The sequence below is a fragment of the Pleurodeles waltl genome, chromosome 2_1 (genome assembly GCF_031143425.1).
Source record: "Pleurodeles waltl isolate 20211129_DDA chromosome 2_1, aPleWal1.hap1.20221129, whole genome shotgun sequence".
NCBI classification, from domain to species: domain Eukaryota; kingdom Metazoa; phylum Chordata; class Amphibia; order Caudata; family Salamandridae; genus Pleurodeles; species Pleurodeles waltl.
This window is the reverse complement of record NC_090438.1, coordinates 205,169,431-205,183,919: the sequence shown is the minus strand read 5'-3', so window position 1 is coordinate 205,183,919 and position 14,489 is coordinate 205,169,431.

Here is a 14,489-nt window from a genome sequence, read left to right as displayed (position 1 = left end):
GACACAGCTGCGCTGACGGAAGCAGCAATACAGGATCTCGTCGTGACGGGACAGCCATTGCGAAAAAAATAGCAACAACAGCAAGACTCCAGCCAATAAAGCCAAAGTAATCGGGAAACCCCCAAAGATGCTTCCGAAAATAGAATGTATAGCCGAAGGTATCAAACCGAATATGGAAGAGAAGGTATGAGCAAAACCAACACCAACGACTTTGAAAAAATGTGCAATACCAGCAGAGCTGGATGCATTAAATATACGTCCCACAAGTTCACCGAAGTGATTCGGAAAGTTAGTATTCAAAAGGGACTGTATCTCCGCCGATGACCTTGCCACCTGAAGTGCGTAGGTCTCGCTAGCAGATGTAAGGGCCACATGCTTTTGAAACAATAAAGCTTTTAGCCGACTCAACTTGTCGAAATCAACCTTGGAAGTAGCAATATGAGGCCAGATGTCCGCTACCTCCCTAAATTGAGTGGGGGGAAACAACACATTCCCGCAGCACGTAACAGCCTTGTTGACAACGATGATGTAAACTATTCCGGCACGCATGCCACAGCAGCGCTCGCTGTTAAGAACAATGTAACTGCCGTTAGAAAGCACCTGGAAAGTGTTCTTAATAACCGGGACTGGAACTCCCTTCAGATAACAAGCTAAGTTAGCAATCGAAGCGTTACACGCCCCGTGCAAGGACAGCTGTTTACAAACCATTGAATGGCTGACAGAAGCTTCGCATTCGCTGCCGCTAAGAAAAACCTCCTTCAAACCATTAACACATCTGTACTGAAAGGGAAGGTCCACACCTCGTGTATGTAACTGTCTCCCAATAGTTCATATCTACCCACCGGAAAGTGCTTCAAACACGAAGTAAATTGCAAAGTAGAGATAGGCAAATTAATAACCCCATGAATCAACCATTCAGCTGACGGAATCTCAGCTACTGTGAAAGGCAGTTTCTCTAAGTTCTCAATATTTACCATAACATATGTCGCTTCCTTTTTAGCCATCAGTTGTTGTTGACGAGTCAAATTAAAAGAGATAAAGATCTCTCTGGCACGAACGTGCTGCCATGGAACGCGACCCGCCTTCAAGGTCTGAAGAGTCCAACCCAGCTGCATGATGGACCGCGTCTGACTCTGCCCATGATATAAAGAAGACATGTCCGATTTAATAATGTCAATGGCAGAGGAAACAATGCTGTCAATCGTGTAAACACGGTCAGAAAGGGTATGCATGCCATTATCAACAACAGACAAAGTCTGCATCAGATTTTCCTGATCAATCTGCCTCAACCGGGCTGCAGCCTCTTGTTGTGAAAGCTTCCAAATCTCATTATAAACCTCGTATAAGAACCTTTTCTTCCGTGGTACTTTGGGACCTGACAAAAAATCTTGTAAGTCAGTATCATTAGACAGTAACGTGAGATGTGACTTAACTGCATCCAGCGTGGATGACTTTAACCATTGCTGACAAAGCTTCCCCACACTGTATGTAGTTATAATATCAGCATGTTCTGGTGATACATAACGAGGGTCTGCCCTACTAGTCCTGAAACCCCCTGAAGAGGTGACAAAACGTTGATGACACACATTAGTGTCTACAGGCCATAATAACCACCCGACTGGAGGTAACGATGAAGTGTTAAGCGTACCATTTTGGACCCAATGTGTAAAGTCACTAAAAGTAGCATTTACATAGTGCTGCCAATTTGTTAATTTAGAATGGACAGGTATACTAGGCAAAGTCAACTCCTTAATTGTCGCTAAGCCCAAACAGCTAGTCTGTTGTACTGTGTCATTGAGGAAAATCATTTGGACCGGGATAATACATGCTCTAAATAACGTGTCCCTGCCCCGCATATGCCAATTTTTCGAACCCCAAACACTTTTTAAGTCAACAGTTTTAAACCAGTATTCATATCCCTCGACCGAAAGTTTAGATACAAACAAATTGGAATACAGTAATTTAGTATCGGTCAATAACATTTGCTTATTAGAATACGGTGCAACTTTAAAATAGTAGGACTTAGCATTACGTTGATCATGCCCAGAAAAATATGCAAATTTATCATAATACGTTTTCGAACTACCTTGTGGAGGAGTCGAGCAATGTTCCCATTGCACATAATAAAACATGGACTTAGGGGTACTAGCTTTATGAATAAAGTGGTGTCCATAATAGTTCTAACAAAACATGTCACCATGATTATCTCTAAACTGGTAAGCATCTTCATCGTCATAGACAGTATAGTATTGCAAATCCGTTAGCATAGAATCTACTGTCTTCACATCCCAATCATCAGAAACAATGCCAGGTATAACAATATCATTCATTGATAATTTGAGGACATACGGTATTTGAATCAATTCAGTGGGACCATATATATCAAACATTACTTTATCCCACACAATTCCATCCGGAACTGGTATAGCAGAAATGTTCACTGTGGACAAGTCTCTTCGAACCATATGAGACGAAAAATGCGGTTTTAACACAGTCTCTACCTGCTCAATGTCTGAACGATCAGGAAGAAAATGACCATGTATTATCAGAAAAAAAGTAACCACAAATCCCAACCATAATAAAATAGTCATCACGGCCAAAAACAGCCAAAAATAGTTCCAAGGAAAAACAAAATATGTTCGTTTAAGCCATCCCAGCAGCCGTCGTGGACCGTGGACAGAAGACATCGAGGACGAGGAGCCGGACCCATCATTATCAGCGTCGTTGAAGCAGCCAGAAGCAGTTCTAGCAAAAGGTGCAACTGTGAACGAAGAAGCAGATGGAGGCTCTCACCGTGGCACGCTATAAACCACATGTTCAGAAACGTCAGTAGAACGTACAGCAATTTGATCACAAGATTCCATATTAATCGCCGTCGGTGGAACAATCGCAAGATCATTATCCACCCTCCCCAAGCTCGGAGAGGAAACAGTGTCGGTGAAAATCACCTGCAGCGGGACTTCTTCCCCAGTAGTGAGAGGGATTCCGGAACTAATGGGTGTCCCTCTTGGTCTGCTGTGCAGAATCGGCCACATGTTGTAACTTGACATTATCAATGGAAACAAAGCGATTTCCTTTGGCCCCTCGCAGCGGCGGTAAAATCACAGTTCTCGTGCCGCTCACCCCTAACACAGGGACAGGTTCTCGATAAGAAGGACCAAATTCTTTTTTAACTGCAACCTTTTCACGCACTAGATACCCAATCCTGGGTATCCAACCAGTAGGTGTTACTGGCTCATCCTTAATTCCTGAGGAGGCAGCACTGGCAGAAGAGTTATCTTCACGGAATTGTTGTAAATCCTGCAAAACAGTGACACGATCATTTATGTCAAAGGGCGTATCTGCCGCCTCCACACCAGGACCATCTAGATCAGGAACATACATTTGTGTTCCAAACAGGCACTCATATGAAGTACGACCCCCCCAGTGACCTTCTAGGCAAGTTATTAAGTGCTCTCTGTACTCCATATAGGTGGGCTAGCCAACCACGACCCGTACCTATAACTCTGGCCGTTATGGACTGCTTTAAATCACGATTTAAACGCTCCACGACAGAATTTCCCTCGGGATGAAATGGAGACGAGAATTGGAGTTGGACCCCCAATGAAGCCATGGTGTCCCTGAATGCCTTAGAGGCAAAAGCAGGAAAAGCCGCAACTGCAAATGTATCGACAAAGATGCGCAAATCTTTAATAACAGTTCGAGCGTCAGCCGAGCATTGTGGCCACACCCACACAAATCTGGAGCACGAATCTACAGCAACCAATATATATTTGTATGCACTATCTGGTGTCAGCGGACCACAATGATCCAAGTACACACACTGTAATGGTTTATTTGAAATCAGAAGGGGCGTCTGCTGCGGGCGTCTAGCCGACTACGCTTTAATCTGTTGACAAACGTCACAACAAAGGACATATTGCTTCGTCTCTTTATAGAGACCAGGCCACCAGTAACGAGCCTGTAAAAGTGAAATTGTGGCAGCCACACCAGCATGTGCAGAAGCCACCCCCTCATGTGCTGCAGAAATTAATCGAGGCCTCTCAATTTTATTGGGAATTTCACGTATACCAATGCCTGGAAGTGTAACAGTAGCATTCAGCGCACCATTCAAGCAGTAACTATATTTTGAAGGAAACCCTTTAGGAAAGGGCATGCCATCAACTGTAGCCTTTATGGCAGCCGAAATTTCTGTGTCTGGTTTGGAACTCGAACGAGTCACTGCGGCCACAGTGGCGACAGCCACTGCCGATTTCGCGGCTTCATCAGCCAAAGTATTCCCAGCAACGTGTATTCCAACGCACTGGTGTCCAAGTGTATGCACAACATGGACGTTAGGAAGAGTTTCCTTCAGATCCGCAACCTTACCCCACAACATTTTATGTTTAATGATGTTTCCTTTAGAATCTCTGAACCCATTCATCTTCCAATAGTGTAGATATTCATTGAAAGACTGAACACAGTAGTAGGAGTCACAGACCAGCAAGGTTAAAGTCGCTGGATCCGCGTGCTCCAGCGCTAACAATAGAGCTTTGAGCTCAGCCAGCTGTGCCGTGCAATCTCCCAAGGTTTTAGTATAAGTATGTCGGGGGCAGAACACTTCCCCCTCCATAGTGCCGCTCACCACCGCACATGCAGCAGAATACTGTTGTTTAGTCCCAACCGCTGGTTGCGCAGAGCCATCGGTATACATGACCACTTGATATTGGTCAATAGGCAACGTACCAGCAGAAACAGGGTATTCCATCTCATATTGAAGAAATTCTTGAGTCTGCAGTTTAGGGTCAAATACATAATCTACATCAGTGGCTGTCAAAGACGTAGCCCATTGTATCCATCGCGGGTGTAAAGCTTTCGAATTTGGAACACTCGCTTTTGTAACTGCCTCTAAGGCCGGAATCGGGGAAACGACAACGATGCGTTGACCCTGGGCCAGCGGTCTTTCTTTAATAACAGCCATCTGTACTGCAGTGAGAATTTTCTCAGTTTGTTCAAAACGTTGCTCTGCAGCTGAATACAAGTGAGACTTGTATGCAATCGGGACTGTCTCCCCTTCATTAAAGGTGACATACGTCAACCCAACAGCCCCAGGTATCACCCTGATGACTAAATGTGTCTTATTGTCCCGTGTGTGTAAGTGTTTAACAGCTTAGAGATCACTCTGTAACTCTCGCAGTATGTGTGTATGTTCAATCGTCCAAAATCTACTCGAAAAATTCGGGCGAATCAACTGGTATAAGGGTTTTATACGCGTCGCATATTCAGGAATGTAAGTTCTGCCAAAATTCAGAAACCCCAACAATGACTGGAGCTTCCGAACCATATTAGGAGGCTGCAACAAAGCACATTTCTCAAAAAAATGTGGTGCTAGGCTCTTGCCCTCACTCGACAACTCATATCCCAGGAAAATGACGCTGAGGAAGGCAATCTTTGATTTCTTAAAATTAAACTTATAGCCAATCTCAGCAAACCCCATAACAATGCGCGATACACGCCTTAGATGTTGCAGAATCTCATCATCTGTCAGATATATGTCATCAACATATGATAATGCTTCAGGGTCGAACTCATGCAGCATTTCAGTCACACGAGCCGAAAACAGTCCTGGGCTATTCTTATACCCCTGAGGCAAACGACAAAATTTTTTCGGAGAGCCAAACGCACTGAAACAGGTATAGTCCCGACTCTCGGGCGCTATATTCTGGCAGAAAAATCCATTAGAGATATCTAATGTTGTCTTGTATTTTTTACGCACTATATTATTCATAAGCGCTGCGCTGTGTGAATTCTGTATTGCATATGTGCGTGTATGACTATTCAAATGTCGGTAATCCACCACTATCCTATATGAATGGTCCGGTTTAGCAACCGGAAACAAGGGATTATTCATCGGCGAGACACAGGGCTCAATTACACCCTGATACTCCAATTGTGTAAGAATTTTTCTAACCGATGCCCTTGCTTCAAATTTGATAGGACACTGTGGTTGTGGCTGAGGTTCGCCCTTTATTGGAATTACATGATAAGGTGATTGTCTGTCCCACCCCACGTTATTTCTATACAAGGTGGGAGCCTGTGCTAGAGCCCATGATTTACTATAGGACTCCGCTAGTTCTCTTGGAACAAGTGGTGAGAAGGAAGGTGTAATAACCTCCTCCCCAACTGGACAGTCGCGAACAAAGTCAGGTGGCCAATCCTGTTCGGCCAGTAGAACATCATATGATTTTACCACATGGTCACAAAAAATGGCGTTTATAATACGGTCAATGTCCACTTCCAATCGCAGAGTCACATTATATACTCTATCAGGATCAGAGACTCGCATATCCGCTGTCTCGACTTGTATGAAGTCATCAGTTGCTTTCACCTCCAGATGCTCTAGAAGACTCCGGCGAACTATTGTGACCTCTGCCGCGCTGTCTAACAGTGCTAACGCCCATGTCTTGTTCGTCAAGAGAACTCTCTTCTTGAGCGGCATGTCTAACTGAGACTGCTGCCACTTTCTTCTTCTTAAATTGCTGTTTTTGTTGCAGCGGTTTCTCTTCTTGTTTTTTAATAGAAACCTCCGCTGAGCGTTGTGAATCCTGTCTCGGTTTCACGTACTCCGTCCTCCGCTCTGACCGCCCACCTCTCTCACTTCTCTTTTCCGAGGAGTCCTGAAAGGAACGAGATTGGCGTGTATCAGTATATTGATATCTATCAGGCGTCTTCAAAGTATCCCTATTCCTGAGATTATACTTATTCTGTGGGGTCTCCGGTTGCGGAGACTGCCCACCATCTTTCTTAGGTGTTTGCTGTTTCTTTTCCCAGCGTTTTTTCGAACCCTCAGGTTGTTGCTGTTTACCATTTTCTTTATTATTTTTACCCTGTAACTGGGGTTTTTGCGGTCTAGCCCCTAGGCTATCACGACCAATACTAGAATATGTTTACGCTATTATTCTCGGAAGCTCCCGCTCCTGATTAAGCAGCGGAACATCCCGAAGACGCATTCGCACTGCCAGTGCTACTGCCTCTCCTTTGAGATTACTCATAATAATAGAAGAAACCGTGGCAAAATTGCCCAGCAACTGCTTTCCCAAATCTAAGGCAGGGGCAGCCCCATATTCATCCTGAATCTGTTTAAGCACGTCCGGTAAATTAGCTAATGTCGGTGTACCGTGTGCCGTAGTGTAGAGCGCGGCAAACACCGTGACCCAGGTATTAAAAAGGTCCACCGGAGGAACCATCCCGTACGGCAAACACATCGTCAAAATTCTATGTTTATCCTGAGGTCCTGTATGGGGAAATACTGCTTCCAGCGTATTAATTTTTTGCGCCAGACAAAATGGAGTCTCCTCTAGTTTAGCCGGTACTTTACCCATAACTGAGTGTACAGTGGCCGGATTAATACCCGGAACCACTGCCTGTGGGTGCGCTGGAGCAGCACGCGCTGCATTCGTATTTAGTGTCTGCATTACAAACTGAACTAATCGTCTATATGTAGCCGTTAATTCTGTATATAAACGACGAACTTCAACCACTGCCAATTGAGCAACCGCAGGATGAGGTGTATATGTAGCCAATAAAGGCCAGGTAGGACCATCATTACTCAGCGGACCTAACCTAACTTGTGCTACTGTGTGTGGGAGGGCGCCATCAAGCCAATTATGGTGTTCTTGATAAAATAGAGGTATTTCTAAATAAGCGTAAGCCCTGTATTGTCCAGGGACATTCGCAACAGTGTATTCGTGAAAAGTATTTGTTCCCCCATCCACTGCTGGAAATCCAACCCAAGAATAAAAAAGTTCCGTTCTATAGGCTGCATGGGCGTCCACCACAAAAGTGACTGGACCCCCCTGGACAGTCAGTCCATGTGTCAATAGATGTCCCGTGAGCGGGTGACGCATATTAATTGCTATATTCACTACATTAGGATTCGCCATTTTTATAAAAAATAGCTTCAGGTCAGAGAAGGCACACCAATATCGGGGTTTTTCCTTTCAAAGTTCAAGCTTGAACAACCAACCACTAAGCAATAGGAAGCACCTATCCCGTGGCGGCGGAAACCCTCAGCCCCACGGACGTCTCTGTATACGGAACCGAGGAGTCAAAATATATATGAGACCAAGAGAGTCAGTCGGACCTAAACATTAGAGCCAGACCAAACGTTGGCGGCGCCATGTCGCGTGGGCTCTCATCATTCTAAATGAGACTACTGGATTTCTAGGTAGCAGGATCTATAACGGTGTGGGGGACTGAGTCTGACCCACGTGTAAAGAACTCTGTCACCCTAAATACGTTTTTTGCTCCGGCTAACTAGGAGTGCCTCATTTCTCCCATGTGGAAGAAATGATTTGGCAGCCGAGCGCATGACATTTTTGGAACTTCTCAGGGAAGTCGTGGTTACTCAGATCCAAACCAACTCTCTTATTTCCAATATCTCATATACAAATGACAAAGACAGTATAAGTTTTATATAATATTTTTAATAAAACGACTGTATTTTAGATATTAAGGCGTGAGCCGCAATAACCAGAACGATACAACACAGTAGGATTGAAATAGTCACCAGGAGAGTAAAACATAAGAACAAAGCTATCATATTGTCTAACAGTTTCTACTCTCCCTCTGCTTGTTCTATTTAGAACACAGCATGTTAAGCTTCTAGCTTGCCTATTAGAATCACTGTGGAGACATCAGCCCTCATACCTGAGTAAAGACCTGTGATCTTGGTTCAGCATCTGCAACGAAGCAGTCAGCGTCTAGTTGTGGTTCACTGGTCGGAATCTCCCTCTTGTGTGTATTGGGACAAGGAAGTGATTTTATAACTAACATGTCATCGTGATCACAAAATGTCCCTACGCAGGAATGCCAAGTGTAAACTCCTACCACGTCTATCAGCAATGTACCAGACTGTATCCTTGACTGAAGCACAGAGTAAATATGTTATGGAGAACTCCAGTGCTGAAGTAGGCAAAACAGTGTGATATGAATAAAAAAACAACACCGTAGAACTGGCTATTTGAAAAATAACAGTACGAAGCCTAATAAAAAGCATGTAGAGCAAAGTGCACAGAGGCTCTAAGCTGTCAGCAAATGAATAAAATATATTCAGGGCAAAGTGCACAAAGGCCTAAAGCCTGAAGCTAAAGCGCAATGAATACGTAAAACTAACCTCACTACAATGGGACACATGTGGCTTTGGTCCCCCCCGCAGGAGTGAATAGGTGTACAGAAACCAGAAGAGTTATTATTCTATGAATGTGCAGATGGTATGTTTGGCAGACCAGTACATCTCCCATGTGAATGCCAAGTTCCCTGGCTCAGTGCATGACACCTACCTCCTGTGGAATAGCAGCATCCCTTATGTGATGGGTCAACTCCAGAGGCACCGTGTGTGGCTATTAGGTGAGCACCTGGAAGCAAGTCAGTGGGAATGGTTGTCTGGGGTTATCCCTACAGGTTAGCGTGTGTCTAACAGTTGTCCCTCGCCATTTGCAGGTGACTCTGGTTACCCCAACCTGTCATGGCTACTGACCCCAGTGAGGAATCCCAGGACAAGGGCAGAGGAACGCTACAATGAGGCCCATGGGTGAACACGGCGGATAATCAAGCGGACCTTCGGCCTCCTGAAGGCCAGGATCCGGTGCCTCCACATGACAGGTGGATCCCTATTCTACTCACCAAAGAAGGTGTGCCAGATCATCGTGGCCTGCTGTATGCTTCACAACTTAGCTTTGAGACGACAGGTGCCTTTTATGCAGGAGGATGGCCCAGATGGCGGTGTTGTTGCAGCTGTGGAGCCTGTGGACAGTGAAGATGAGGAAGCAGAAGAAGAGGACATCGACAACAGGGACTCGTGATCCTGCAATATTTCCAGTGAGATACAGGTAAGAATACAGACCTGCCTACTACATGTACTTTAGCACTACTACCTCTCTACTGTCTGTCGTTTTCATCCAGTGTATGGTCACTGAGTTGTCACTTTCCCTTATGATTTCACAGATGTGGGTCCCACTGTGTGACATCTGCTTTGATTCCTCATGGATTAGAGCTGTGTGACATAGGTATGTTGACATTACAATTGAAAGAGCTTTTTGCCACAATAATTGATAATACACTAATTCGAAATCACAGACTGACTCCAGATTGTTTTGTGCTTCAAGGGTGTCTATTTAAGTGCTCAATATTGGAGGGGGTTGCAAAATGGGGAGGGGTGATGGTGGAGGTATGTCCATGGCAGAGTCCAGTCTATTGGTCTCACAGGTGCATTGCCCAAATGGGCATAGGAAGTGGAGCTGCGGCAGTTTAATGATGGACAGGGTGACAAAGTGGGACAGAAAGATGACATTCAGGGTGGTCTCATTTCTTGGCGGGGGTCTTGGCATCGTTCTCTGTCTTTGTCCTGAATCTCAGGGACCATTTGAGGGGTGGTTCTCCCTCTGCAGGGGGTGGGGTGCTGGTGTGGTGGTCCTGTGGCGGTGCCTCCTGTCCACTAGCGCTGGCGGAGGTGGTGGGCAGTTCATCGTCCAAGCTAGTGTCAGGGGCCCCTTGTTGTGCCATAGTGTCCCTCCTGGTGTTGAGTACTTCCTTCAGCACACCTACAATGGTGCCCAGGGTGGAATTGATGGGTCTGAGTTCCTCCCTGAAGCCCAAATACTGTTCCTCCTGCAGGCGCTTGGTCTCCTGAAACTTGGCCAGTACCGTTGCCATCGTCTCCTGGGAGTGGTGGTAGGCTCCCATGATGTTGGAGAGGGCCTTGTGGAGAGTGGGTTCCCTTGGCCTGTCCTCCCCCTGTCGCACAGCAGCCCTCTCAGTTCCCCTGTGTTCCTGGGCCTCCATCCCCTGGACCGTGTGCCCACTGCCACTGCCCCCAGGACCCTGTTCTTGTTGGGGTGGTGGGTTAGCCTGGGTTCCCTGTAGTGGTGGACACACTGCTGATTGACGTGTCCTGGGGACAGAGGTATGGGCCTGCTGGTGGGTGCTGTGCTGGTATTTCCAGAGGGGGGAAGCTCTGTAGTGGCCTGTGACTGTGTGATGGGAACCGACTGTCCCGAGGTCCCCGATGGGCCGGGCTGGTCATCTAGATCCAGTTGGACAGAGCTGCTGTCATCACTGTGGGCCTCTTCTGTTGGTGGTGTGGACATGTCTGGACCCTCCTGTGCAGTGACATTGGGTAGGGGTCTGCAGGGGTGTAAAAGCATGATTATTGCATCTGTGTGTGTCACGGTGTGCAATGGGTGGGTGACAGTGTATCTCAGTGCTTGCTTTCCTGTGTGGGACCTTTTGTGATGATGGTTTAGGGGGGTGCATAGGTTTGTGCCGTGGGCATGCTTTGGTGTTGGTTGTCCATGCTTTGTAGTTGCATGCAGGGCTTGGTGTTGGGATGTGTGGTTTGTGATATTGGGACATTTGTGAGGAGTTGGAGTGATGGGGGTGAGGGTGAGGGTGGGGGTATGTGATGGCATGCAGATAGGGTGGGGGATGTAATAGTTAAGATTTGACTTACCAGAGTCCATTCCTCCTGCTACTCCTGCGAGGCCCTCAGGATGCAGAATCGCCAAGACCTGCTCCTCCCACGTTGTTAGTTGTGGGGGAGGAGGTGGGGGTCCGCCGCCAGTCCGCTGAACCGCAAGGTGGTATCTTGAGACCACGGAACGCACCTTCCCCCGTAGGTCGTTCCACATCTTTCTAATGTCATCCCTATTTCTTGGGTGCTGTCCCACTGCGTTGACCCTGTCGACTATTCTTCGCCATAGCTCCATCTTCCTTACAATGGAGGTGTGCTGCACCTGTGATCCAAATAGCTGTGGCTCTACCCGGACGATTTCCTCCACCATGACCCTAAGCTCGTCCTCCGAGAACCTGGGGTGTCTTTGCCGTGCCATGGGGTGGTGTGGGTGATGTGTGGGGTGGTGTGTGTGGTGATAACTGTACTGATATGTAGTGGTGTGTTGTGTGAGGTGCGTGGAAGTTATGTGGGTGATGGTCTGGTGTGCCTGTGGATGCTAGTATTGTTGATGGTGGTGTCTCTCTCTGGCCTTCTCTCAGTGATTCTGGTCGTAGGGGTTTGTGGGTGATGTGGGTGTGTGTTTTATATTGTATTGGGTGTGTGGGAGAGGTGTGTGTATGTGTATCAGGTGTGTGTATTTGGATTTGTCCAATGTGGCTGTGTCTTGTAAATGTGTGTTTATTTTGAGCGCGGCAGTGTGTACCGCCAATAGAATACCGTGGTTGAAAGACCGCCGTGTGGATTCGTGGGTCGTGATAGTGTGGGCGTATTTCTGTTGGTGTGATGGTGGAGGTTTTGTTTTTGCCGGTTTATCACTGACCTTTGGTGTGGCGGATTTCTGCGGGCGCGGGGGTTTGTTGGCGGTGTTCTGCACGGCAGTAAGCAACTTTTACTGCCAATGTTGTAATGACCGCCTATGTGTCTACATAGTACCGTGATATGTAATAAAATTAACACAATAAATTCAAAAATCGGGAGGTTATCATGGTATATGTTAACTATTGATACTTGTCAACACAAACAAATAAGTAAGTATTAGTACACAGTAAATTTTCTAGATGGGCTAGTTGTACAGGGTTGAAGAGGAAAAAAGCGTGCAGCTAGAGGAGTAAAAAGGGTGATATAGTCCACATGCTTAGAAAGTTGATGATGACTGAGTAAAGTAAGAAAAATTAAAATAAAAATATAATAAAGTTGCACCAAAAATATCATACAGGAAATATTACATTGACCGGATAATGTAACATAGCCAAGGTGTGTGCCCAACAGGGCTCGCACACCAGTGCATGGCTCACAAATTCAGAATAATTTAACATTAAAAGATGGGTAACCATATTTTTGGACAAGATTAGTATAACACTTTTCTCCTTAACAATTAATAAAATTAAATACAGTCATTTGCAATAACATGTCCTGCATACACATGGTTAGACAAATGAGGATAATGTGCCAGTACATGTGAGATATTAATGTGTGTTCCCCATAACATAGGTTAATAAATATATTCACTGTACAATTGGTGACATGTCTCATATTTTAATCACCTAGAAAATATTCCAATTCCCTGTCCGTATTGAGACCCGTCTCTACCGCTCTAAGGCGTAGGATCCACATCGCTTCTTTTCTACTTAAATTTAATTCTCTGTTACCCCCTCTGGGGTCCATGGGTACATGTTCAATACCAAAAAATCCAAACGTTTTTCGGGAACCTTGAGATTCACATGATAGAATATGTGCTGTAAGTGGGTATCTGTAATTCTCGTGTATAAGTGCCCTAGCATGTTCTCCAATTCTTGCTCTAAGTGGATGAATTGTGCTGCCTACATACATCCGGTTGCACTTGCAGGTAATAATATACACCACAAATGGAGTGCTACAATTGATGATGGTTCTTATCTTAAAAGTCTGACCAGTGTTATCAGTGAATGCCCTTTTGCCTTGACAGGCCCACTTGCAAAGTCCACAGTGTCCACAACTAAAGAAGCCAGTCCTATGAGTAGATAACCAATCATCTCTATTACGTATTATTGGAAAACTAGGACTGAGAATATTCCTAAGGGATCTACCCCTATGGTATGTGATTTCAGGTTTCTTAGTTAAAACATCCCTCAAAATGTCGTCCTGTTGTAGGATGTGCCAGTGCTTAGTGACAAATTGCTGCAGTTGTTTCGAGGTTTCAGTGTACTCTGTCACAAGTCTAACTTTATCATATTCGTCCCATGTTGGACGCTCGCTGGGTTTCAGTGTATCTTCCCTGTAGATGTGTCTAACTCTACGTTGAGCCTTATCAATAATATGTCTTTTGTAACCTCTTTGTACAAATCCTTGGCTCATTTCAACAATGCAGTTATCCAATTAATAATTTTTGCTACAGTTACGTCTGGCCTAACCATTTCTCCGAAAGGTATAGAGGTGATTTGATGTTGTGGGTGCTCACTTTCAGCATGTAGGATCAAATTGCAAGCAGTAGACTTTCTGTATAGTCTGCTATGTATTATATTGTTTTCTGTGAACAGTTGTACATCAAGAAATTCTATAGCAGTAGCACTATATTTGTAAGTAAATCTCACATTCATATCATTTGAGTTAAGGAATTCACAAAATTTGTTTAATTCTTCCGCATTGCCTGTCCAAATCATAAGGCAATCAACGATGTAACAGCCCCAATACAATATATCATTATGACATTGGGCGGAATCAGGTCCCCAGACCCACCTCTCCTCAAACCAACCCATGAAAAGGTTGGCGTAAGAAGGGGAGAATCTGGAACCCATCGCCACCCCCTGCTTTTGTCTATACCAGCCCTTTTTGAAAAGGAAGAAATTGTTATTGAGAATCAAATCAATCCTTTCCAATATCATCCTGGTATGTTCCCATAAGGTGGCAGATTTCCTGTTGAGAAAAAGTTCCATCTCTTTTAAACCCAAGTCATGTCTTATACATGTATACAAAGAAACAACATCCAGGGTGACTAATAACATATTCGTATCCCATTCTA